Source organism: Triticum dicoccoides, chromosome 5A (genome assembly GCF_002162155.2).
Source record: "Triticum dicoccoides isolate Atlit2015 ecotype Zavitan chromosome 5A, WEW_v2.0, whole genome shotgun sequence".
In the NCBI taxonomy this organism is placed as follows: domain Eukaryota; kingdom Viridiplantae; phylum Streptophyta; class Magnoliopsida; order Poales; family Poaceae; genus Triticum; species Triticum dicoccoides.
Window position 1 is genome coordinate 183,474,004 of NC_041388.1, and position 11,277 is coordinate 183,485,280.

The window sequence follows — 11,277 nt, forward strand, 5'->3', positions numbered from 1 at the left end:
CCTAGAGAGAGTGATTCGTTAGATAAATGATCATCACAATGTTCATCTTTATGAATTCTAATAGCTTCGGAGATGATATTGCTAATGATTCAACATCTCCTTTGGCACACATGAGGTTACTAAGCTCACATAAACAATTACCAAACTTAGGATCATTGGAATTCATCTTACTAAATGCAATAGACTTATGAAGAATCTCATCCAAGTTTTGCAAGGAATAGTTTGGAAATCGTTCCTCAAGAAATCTCCATATGGTGTAAGCACAATAAAGAGCAGGCAAGCAACTAAACAGATTTCTAGGCAAACCTCTAGAAATAAGATTGATAGTTCTAAAGTTGCGAATCATGTCAATAGACTCATCAAGGGTAGGATGCAAAGGGTCAACACGGGGTGCACAAGGGCTAGTAATGTACTTGTTCAAGTGATATTCATTGAAAATCTCAAGCATCTCATTTTTCCACTCATGAAAGAACTCTCCATCAAGTATAGGCACTCTACATCTAAGACTCCCCAATGTAGACTCATCCATCTTCCTCCAATGGTGATTAAACCAAAACAATGGAGACCAATGCTTTGATACCAATTGTAGGATCGATAAGAGGTGTCTAGAGGGGGGTGATTAGACCCTCAACCAAGAAAAGTAGCAGTTTTTAATTTCTTCAAGTTAAGGTGGAGTTTTAGCACAAGTTTAAACATTCACAGTACATTTTAAGCAAGCAAGGGAAGAATATATGAGCAGCGGAAAGTAAAGCATGCAACTTGCAAGAAATCAAAGGGATGGGATTTGAGTGTGCAAACGCAATTGGAGACACGGAGATTTTTGGCGTGGTTCTGATAGATGGTGCTATCGTATATCCACGTTGATGGAGACTTCAACCCACGAAGGGTAACGGTTGTGCGAGTCCATGGAGGGCTCCACCCACGAAGGGTCCATGAAGAAGCAACCTTGTCTATCCCACCATGGCCATCGCCCATGAAGGACTTGCCTCACTTGGGTAGATCTTCATGAAGTAGGCGATCTCCTTGCCCTTACAAACTCCTTGGTTCAACTCCACAATCTTGACGGAGGCTCCCAAGTGACACCTAACTAATCTAGGACACACCACTCTCCAAAAGGTAATAGATGGTGTGTTGATTATGAACTCCTTACTCTTGTGCTTCAAATGACAGTCTCCCCGGCACTCAACTCTGTCTCGCGGATTTGGATATGGTGGAAAGATGATTTGAGTGGAAAGCAACTTGGGGAAGGCTAGAGATCATGATTCTTGTGGTTGGATTGGAATATCTTTGTCTCAACACATGAGTAGGTGGTTCTATATCAGAAAATGAATGGTGGAAGTGTAGGCATGTTCTGATGTCTCTCTCTAGAATGGAAGATGGGTGGAGGGGTACATTAGCCTCCACACAAAATCTAGCCGTTACACACAATTCACAAAACTCGGTGGGATCGAATAGTTAAACTCGGTCAGACCGATTTAGTTCAAAATGTGAACTTAGGATTTTCGGTGGGACCAATATGATAAACTCGGTGGGACCGATGTGCTAGGGTTAGGGTAAAACTTTGACTCGGTTTGACCGATTACACAAACTCGATGGGACCGACTTTGGTAATAAGCAAAACAAATAGTTGGTCAAGAAAACTCGGTGGGACCGATTGCTTATCTCGGTGTGACCAAAATAATTGCAATAGACAATAGAGAGTTTGCAAGCCCATCTTGGTGAGACCGAATTGATTAGGGTTTCTGGCAGTGGCTATGTCAAGCGAACTCGGTGGCGCCGGATAGATCAAATCGGTGGGGCCGAGTTTGACTTTAGGTTTGGGTCATATGTGGAAATGAGAAAGTGGTTGAGGGCTTTGGAGCATATCACTAAGCACTTTGAGCAAGCAAGCCATTAAGCAACACCTCATTCCCTTTTAATAGTATTGGCTTTTCCTATGGACTCAATGTGATCTTGGATCACTAACATGAAAATGTAGAGTCTTGAGCTTTTGCCAATCCTTGTCCTTAGCTTCTTGGAGGGGTTCCACATCCTCTTGTCCATGCCACGCCTTTGTTGAACTTTCTGAAATATACTAGATAAAAATATTAGTCCAACAAGATATATGTTGATATTAATTACCAAAATCACCCAGGGAGCACTTGTGCTTTCACATGTTCCGAATCTGTATTAAGTGTGGCACTATGTTCTGAATTGATATTAAGTGTGGCACTATGTTCTAAATTTGTATTAAGTGTGGCACTATGTTCTGAATTTTTATTAAGTGTGGCACTATGTTCTAAATTTGTATTAAGTGTGGCAACTATGTTTGAAATTTGTATTAAGTGTGGCACTATGTTCTACATTTGTATTAAGTGTGGAAACTATGTTTGAAATTGGTATGCGCAGGAATGGCGGGAATGTGGTTGCTGAATGGGGACATTGATAGGGGTCATCGTGCCGCGCTTTGGTATGCCGCAAGCTTGAGCCTCTGGTCACTCGCACTCCTAAGGAGAATTGGATGATACACCCAATGTGGGTGCAGCGGTACGTGCTTTATTTATTTGCACACTGACATGCATATTAATGGGAGACACTAACTGAAATGTTCTATCATGAAGGTTGAAATGGGCCGGCCCTTTACCTTTCGCGCGTCTGGTTGAGTCTATCCCGGGTTGCAGACGCCTCGCCATCGACTCCTCCTTGTTGAGCTGCTTAGTGGACCGTTGGAGGCCAGAGACCCACACGTTTCACTTCTGATGGGGAGAGATGGCTCCTACTCTAGAGGATGTGTCACTTTTGCTGGGACTACCATTGGCAGGTCATGCCATAGGACCGTTGGATGCACCGGCTGGTTGGGAGCTAAGTCTTACACAACATTTTCATGGTGTTTCTGCAGATGCTCCGGATCCGGGATGGGAGCATCACGGATTTAAGCATGATTTGTTGCTCAATTTCTAGGTTAGTTCCCCTACCTCTTATCGTGCATATGGTTTTACAGAAGATACCTGCGGCTTACTAAAACTTTCTCTTTGCTTAATGGAGATCCAGAAGTTCCCGACGTCGTTGAGTGTGGAACAGATCACTCGGAGCTTAGAGGCCTACTTAATGTGGTTTTTCGGCAAAGTGATGTTCACAGAGAACCATGTCACCACTATTAGCGCGCTACATCCCTATGGCACTCGAGATAGCGAGCGCTGAGACGGCGAATCAGATCAGACAGAGGAGTTGGGGTTCAGCAGTCTTAGCGGCTACATACTGAGGTATGTGCAATGGCTACCAGCTTACATCGAGAAAGCGAGCCCTTCTTGGATGCCCTCTATTCCTACAGCTGTGGTCGTGGGAGAGGTTCTCTATTGGGTGGGCATATGTATGTGTTCATGAGCCTATAAACGCCATGTTCGATGCTGACGGCATCAACATGCCTACTTTCGGTCTGTGTTGGACACGTCGCGAGGTATGTATCGTGTTATAGTTTCATGCAACTTTTTTGTGAACAAGAGATAGTTCAATGATAGCGGCTACTAACTTTTGTTTTCCGCAGAGACGCTTTGCTAGTGATCAAACCAGGAAGGCATACACGAAATTTAACGAGCAGTTCGATGCGTACACTGGGGTCATCTGGCAGCCCTACACAAAAGCAGCCATACATGCAAGATACCCAGGTGGTATGTCTGTGCTATGCACAGGGGACCGAGATTACTGGATGACGAAATCAAAGATCATCTTCGATGTCTTCGTCAAGGAGATGGCACAACAAAGGGTTATGAGGCAATTTGGTCTTCTGCAGTTGGAGCTACCTCCCCCTACAAAGAACTCGGTGCCAACACACATCCACAGGTATTAACCGGTTTTCAATGTTGCATTATCTTTGATAGTACTCCATTCGAAGCATTAGGTAATTGTTGAACACACACCACAATTTTAGGACGATGAGGAAGGGCATGACCAGGACAACTATTGACTAGCTAGTTAGACTAGAGCCGTTTGTTACAGAATGGGAGATAGCAAACACACATCTATGGCACGAGAATCACGATTTTGATCTCAACGAATTCAATCTCTATTTGCGGCGCTAAATGACCGGAACATGGTTACGCATCGTTGAGCACTCTCACCCAGAGGAGATACTTGACCCTACTCCATGGGATATGTACCCGAGCTATGATACTTCGGGCGAGGCAGTATGCGGTAGGTTATATTTTCTTTAAGTAAAGTTGTCACATACTTTGACGTGCATACTTAATAATCATCATGAAAAAATTTAGGCTCGCTTGACACACGAACTATACGACGACGTGACCACCTTTGGACGATCACTATCGTCTGGACCTCTTCTTCAACATCGGCCTGTGCTACAACCCTTCTTGGAACGCATGTAGAACAAGATATGAGCTGCCTACGAGGCTGTTACGTGCACCCAGAGAAGCAACGTTGTTCAGCACCAGTAGCAGCAGCCGCGTCCCTCCACACACCGACATCAGCCACGTCCACGTCTAGCACACCAGTCGACGACCAGGGCACCCCCTCCTGACCAACTTGGCAGTTCGACGTGGCAGCACCCACAACACTATGGTCCCACGTCGAGCTTCATGTTTTCTCCACATCCACAATAGCAGGGTCCCTCGTCGAGCTTCGTGTTTCAGCCAGAGAAGCCGTCACAGCCAGCAGGTATGTCTCTTCATATTTATTGTTTTCAATATTTGACTTAACGTTCCATCACGCAGGAGGCTACGAATATCATGCATCTATGTCGGCATCAAATGATACGTGGGGGAGTGATCAACATCTTGAGGACAACATACATGCTCAGATGTCGCAGCACACCTAGTGGATGAACATGTTTTCGACTCCTCCACCTGGCCCCACACAGGATACACAGTATGACCAGGGTGAGTCTGAGATTCCTCCTCGTAACATTAGGGCACCCAATAGGTTGGGATGGACGACGCCTCAAGATCCGCCTCCGTGCCAGGGCAGACGTCGTCGGTGATGGTTCTATCTATCAGTAGAGACATGACCATCTACTTCTGTATGAGACTTATGTCTATTCTATGTATGAGACAAATGACTATATACTTATGTATGAGACATATGCCTATCCTATTTTAGTACTCTGTTATCAGAACTACAACATCACATTTAGATAGAACATAATGCTCCTACAATAAGACAGTACAAACAACTAGATAGAACTACATCTAAATTAAACGGTACGTACGACTTAACTTGCAACATACAATATAAAAACTACATGAAGTCATCATCGTCATCCTCCATTGATGAAGAACTATTGCCCTTCGATGATGGAGAACTCTTGCCCTTCGATGATGAAGAACTCTTGTCCTTCGATGATGAAGAACTTTTGCCCTTTGACGATGCAGAACTCTTGCCCTTCGACGATGCAGAACCCGAAAGCGGCGGCATGAAGATATCGTCTTCATCCTCGCTATCGTCAGTCCATAAAAATGTATGTTTTGCTGCAAACTTTAGGTATGTTTCACCCTTCGATTATTGCTTCACCCCTCTTCCCTGCAACCTCAAAAGTTCTTCCTGTATCTCCTCAAAGGTCCTGGAAGGCCACCCGCACCTACTTAATGTGTGATCTCATTCAGTAGGGTGTCAGTACTGATGAGCTGCTCCCACGGGATTAATATGTTGTCTACCCTGAAATCGGCGGCTAAATCCAGAAGACATTTGGACATACTAGGGTGAAAACTACGATCAAAAGGATATTCAGACATCTTGGCGAGACTACGAGACTACACTACAATGCTTACCAACGTTAGTGCCAAGGGTGTTTTATAGGCCGAGAACACAAAGAAAGGCGGAAACTCGGTAGCGGGAAAATATGGCGGGAGATACTGGCAGGAACTAGAGAGCGGGAAAATATGGCGGGAACGAGCAAAGAGGGAAAATATGGCGGGAACGAGCAAAGCGGGAAAATATGACAGGAATGAGCAAAGCGGAAAAATATGACGAGAACGAGCAAAGCGGAAAAATATGGCGAAAAATGGCGGCCCGTGATATAAGCGGGGAACATACGGGGTAGAAAATGGGTGACATGCACCAGTAGGCCTACAGGTGGCCAATTAATACTAATCGGCCAACAGACGGCTGATTAACTCCTGCCGGCCGACTGGATCTGGGCTAGTGGCCGACAGGCCATTCGGCCAGCAGCAAACTGATAGGATGCCAGTCGGCCTGCTGTGGGCTGACTAGGCCCAATCGGCCAGCAGCAGGCCGATGGTGCATTATTTTTGAAAATGTTGTATACATGGTAATATTTATGAAAATTAATAAAATAATGTATTATTTAAAAAAAATTAGCAAAGAAATACGGCGCTTCCAATCACACGGTCAGAATGAATCTCCAACCAATCGCTGGAAACCTTTCGGTGGCAGGTATCTTTGTTTAACCGTCAGCGGCAGCGCAAACCATGGCGGACACACGGACGTGCACTCCGTGTTCGCTGCAGGGACGATCAGGTGACCCCTTTACTTTGTCCCTTTTAGGTCGATTCGTCTTCGTGGGACGCAACCCCTCTCACCTTCTGCTCTCCTCTCTCTCCCTACCTTCCCGAGGCCGCCGTTCCCAAGATTAGTTCACGCCATAGCTCGCTTCCCTGGAGCCCGCCGATCGCCAGCTCGCGAGACACCCCACTCCGCTCGGATCCTGGTCGCAGCTTGGAGATCCGGACTGGCATTTTTCCTTGTAGGTAAGCATCGTCGTCTCTGCTCTGGAGCTACTTCTCTGATCCCAAATCCGGCTCCTCTCGAGCTATCCGCGGCTGTGGACGAATTAACCGCGAAATTTGCTGTTGCTGGCGAGCTCGTGGAGGCTCCTGCGGAATGTGGCCTCGCAGGAGTTCCACCAGCGCTGGATCTGGAAGCCAGCTTCGTGTGCTCCTGCCTGGAACGCAAAAAGTTCTTGTTTTTCCCCTCCCTCCCGAAATTTCGCTGGTTTAGGTGCCCCCTTTCTCGCAAATTTTTATTCCCGGTCGTCGCTTGCGTTGCATCTGCCGGGAGAATTGAGCTGAAATGTGTGAGAGATAGTAAAATAGCCTCTTGTTGGGATGGAAATCTTGCCCTCTTCTCCCAAGATTTTAGCGAAGAGCTCTTGATTTGAGCTACCTAAGCTTCCCAGTTGTGACAGGAACACTTCTGACTTCATTTGTTGTACTTCGTGGACTCTTGCTTATCAGTTGCCTTTAGATTTCTCCTTTTCTTTAATAATTTATTATCATTTTCGAGAAATGTTGCTATTGCCATGTCTCGATCACTAACCCTGGATCTTTGCAGGGTGGTCAGTGGCGACAAAAAAGGTTGTTTTTTGGCTGAGTCTCTGAGCTCCGGAGGCTTCCATCTTGGATGATGTCTCCCTAAAAGGCACAATTGCAATAGTTTGACCTGCCTGCCTTCGATGCCTTTGCAGGCGGTGGGCTAAGATAAGCTGGCATACTGTCTCTGTCTGTTGAATTTCTCAACTAGGAGTGTGATGGGGTCGTCCGGTTGCAGCTCTGAGATAGTTGAGTCCAACGAAGACTTGGATAATGCGCCTGTTAGTGGCTCCAGCGTGCTGCATATCAATGTGAAAACTGAGGAGAAAGATGGAAGACGTCGTGGTCATCCTGTGGAAGATGAGCTCGACCAGCTTCTTAAGGCAATTGATAGCAGGACTTACCGTCGAGCACTTAGCCCCGGCCAGGCCGGGGCAGATTCTTTGTCGAAGCATGCTCAAAAGACACCTAGGTCAGGGTCATCTCAAATTGCAGTCACTGGGATATGCTCCAAACCTGTCAATATGAAGCAGGCACTGAGAAGGCATTGCATTTCCCAGGCGTCAGAAATGGCTGCAATGAAGAGGTTGTCGATGTCGCCTGGGTCATCGAGTTCATCTGAAGCAGGGACTATCCACAGGCTTTATGCCTCCTTGATGGTTCAGAGTAGTGATGGAAGCGTTGTGCATGATGATAAAAAGAACTTGATTGAGATATCAATCACTCCAGAAAAGATTAGTAAGAATCTATCTAGAGGAACAAGTGGCTTTAGTGAAGACTGTGATTTTGAGACAGCTGATGGAAGTGCAGTCACCTCCATCCATTCTGCATCTTCTACCTCAACTGATATACAAAAGGTCAGGATCCAAGATGTCATCAGTGGTGACCCTGTAGAAAGTGAGAGCTCCATTGTGCAAAATGGAAAAACGCATAAACAAGTTTCTGCGACTACTGATGATAGTCCATCCAGAATCCCCATATTGATCAAACCCATCACAACATCCCGGCTCGTGAAGCCAGTTTTTCGATGCAAAACCAGCAGTAAGAGTAAAATGAAAGAAGAACAACCTTCACTTGGTAATTCCTCCAATAGTACTAAATTCTGCTCTTCAAAGGAATCCATTTCCCATGTATCAACCAGCTCCTCTTCGGCGTCCAGCATTAGTAATCCCACCAGCTGTGCAGAAGGGGAGATAAATCCAGGACCAGAAAAATCTGATGAGAGGTCGTCTGAATGGTTAACATTGGAAAAAGGTGAGTGCTCCCAGAATTCGAAGAGCAGCATTAGTGAGTATGGATGTAGCACTAGTATCAGCGATGAGAGCCAATTTGGCTTATGTGGCTATAACAACAGGCCCCATATGGTGAAGGATCTCTGTTGGATAACCATTCGCCAGTTGGCGTTGCAACAGGGACCCTTAGGACTCGACAACTTTAGGCTTCTGAAGAGGCTTGGATGTGGGGATATCGGGACTGTGTATCTTGCAGAATTGGTTGATTCAGATTGCTTGTTTGCTTTGAAGGTTATGGATATCGAGTACCTGATTAGTAGGAAAAAGATGCTACGAGCACAGGCTGAGAGAGAGATACTAGAAATGCTGGATCATCCTTTTCTTCCTACTCTTTATGCCCATTTTACGACAGACAATCTCTCATGCTTAGTCATGGAGTACTGTCCGGGTGGTGATCTGCACGTTCTTCGTCAAAGACAACCCGGTAGAAGCTTCCCAGAGCCATCTGCGAGGTACATTTCATTGAGTACTTAAAACTTCAGACATGAACATTCAGTATTGCAGAAGCCTGCATGATTGTGCATTTATTTTCTTTACTCGAAGTAATCAGTTTCTTAATCTAAACTCACCTAGTGATTACAATCTCTGACCGAGCTACCATTGCACTACTGTATGTTGGCTCGGTTTATGACTGTAGTTCTTGATGTTCCAAATTTCCTGCTTATTATGCATTATAAAATCTGCAAACATAATCATGTAGCTCTCTTCAGAGTTACAGCCTAAACACATCATGCCATTCTAACAAGACTGATCTATTATCATTTGATCTATGAATGTACTTTTCAACTTTAAGGATGCCACTTTAGAGAGGCGTATTTAGTACGTAACATCATTGTACATTTTTTCTATGTTCTAATAACTCTGTTTTGCACTTGTGTAGTCGCCATCTGTTTGTACTAATAAAATCATTGATTTGCAGGTTTTATGTTGCAGAAGTTCTCCTTGCGCTGGAATATCTTCACATGCTGGGAGTCATATACCGTGATCTTAAGCCAGAGAATATCCTGGTCCGCGATGATGGTCACATCATGCTATCAGATTTTGATCTCTCGCTAAGGTGCTCTGTTAGCGCCGTGCTCCTCCGGTCATCCTCGGTAGCAGCGAATCACCAACCAAAGAAGCTTACAAGCCCTTGTGCAGAGAGCTACTGCATCAACTCGTCGTGCCTCCAGCCCTCTTGTGCCCAAACGTCTTGTTTCAGGCCACGCCCCTGGGTACCGAAGCCTAGGAAGCCTAAATCTTCCCTGAAGAGGCTGCCTCAACTTGTTGTAGAGCCTACAGAAGCACGCTCCAATTCCTTTGTTGGCACACATGAGTATCTTGCACCAGAAATCATCAAAGGGGATGGTCACGGGAGTGCTGTTGACTGGTGGACGTTTGGTGTGTTCCTTTATGAACTTTTGTATGGTAGGACACCCTTCAGAGGTCCTGGGAATGATGAAACATTGGCAAATGTTGTTTCCCAGAATCTCCGGTTCCCGGATAACCCGGTTGTCAGCAGCAATGCAAAGGATCTCATCAGAGGATTGCTAGTCAAGGAGCCGGAGAACAGGCTGGGAACGTTGAGAGGAGCAGCTGAAATCAAGCAGCACCCTTTCTTTGAAGGGTTGAACTGGGCCTTGATACGATCTGCTGCCCCACCAGAGACACGGCCTTGCGATGTCGTGACTCTTGCGACGGTGCGGAAGAAGAAAGAAGGCAAATGCCTGGACTTTAGGAGCGCCGAGGAGCTGGAGTTTGAAGTTTTCTAGTGAGGTCTTGGCACAGTTTAGCACAATTTCTGCCGATAGTCTACAATTTTTCTGTTGAGTAGGTAAAGGTTGGGGCTGTCTGTACATGGTAGATTCTTGTATGCTCAGTTGCTGCTATATTCCTGTGAATAGATCACTTTTCTTTAATTGAAAGGAACAATCAGAGCCCACGGTATCATTGCCGTTGCGTCTATTGGAGGCTCCAGTTGATCTAGTGATCTCTTCCTATTGTGCAGCCGAATTCTTGGAGGAGCATGCACATCCACTGTTTCTGCTATGGGCAAGAGGGTGATTACTTTTCCTCTCAAATGGGCGCAATAATGCATGCAAGCACTGATGTTTCACCTACAAGACTTGGACTTCTGTGAAAGGAACTCTTACAAAAACATCCTTTTTCTTACTCCAAATACTCCCTCCATTCACTTTTGTAAGGAAGGCCTTACAATAGTGAACAGAGGGAGTATGTTTTTTCTAAGAATGAAGTAGGGTTTCTTGGTGCAGTAAACTGATTTTCCAATGAAGAAGAAGCCACGAGAATGATCACAAAAACAATCAAATTATCTGTACTCCCTGCAATGTGTATCTTTGTCTGGTTCCTCCCTAGGATCCTATTGTCCAAGGCATCGCCTCTCCATGGGGCCCTATGATCAAATCATTCATATGCTTGTGCGCCAACCACATGTGGTGTTGGATCCAGAAAGATGGAGATGTAACAACTGGGGTTGGACAACTGAAATCTTAAATCAGTTCTGAAGTTTGCACGATTTATGATGCGTCACATTTTGAGAAGATGTGGGAACATGTGATTTTGAACTCAAAACTCATTCCTCATGCTCGGTGAGGGTTATGCCTTGTACAATCTAAGGTGTTTATAGAAATAAATCAGCATTTATAAACACTGAGTATTTATTTGTAGAGGGTAGATGTTTAACTAGACATCTTTTCTGTGGAGATAGATAAACACATATGTTAAAA

General features: G+C 45.2%; 1 pseudogene; it reads left to right on the forward strand.

Annotated features, from left to right (window-relative positions):
• The first annotated feature begins 2,390 nt into the window (after nucleotides 1-2,390).
• LOC119300681 lies at nucleotides 2,391-11,068 on the forward strand (annotated as a pseudogene).
• The last annotated feature ends 209 nt before the right edge of the window (nucleotides 11,069-11,277 follow it).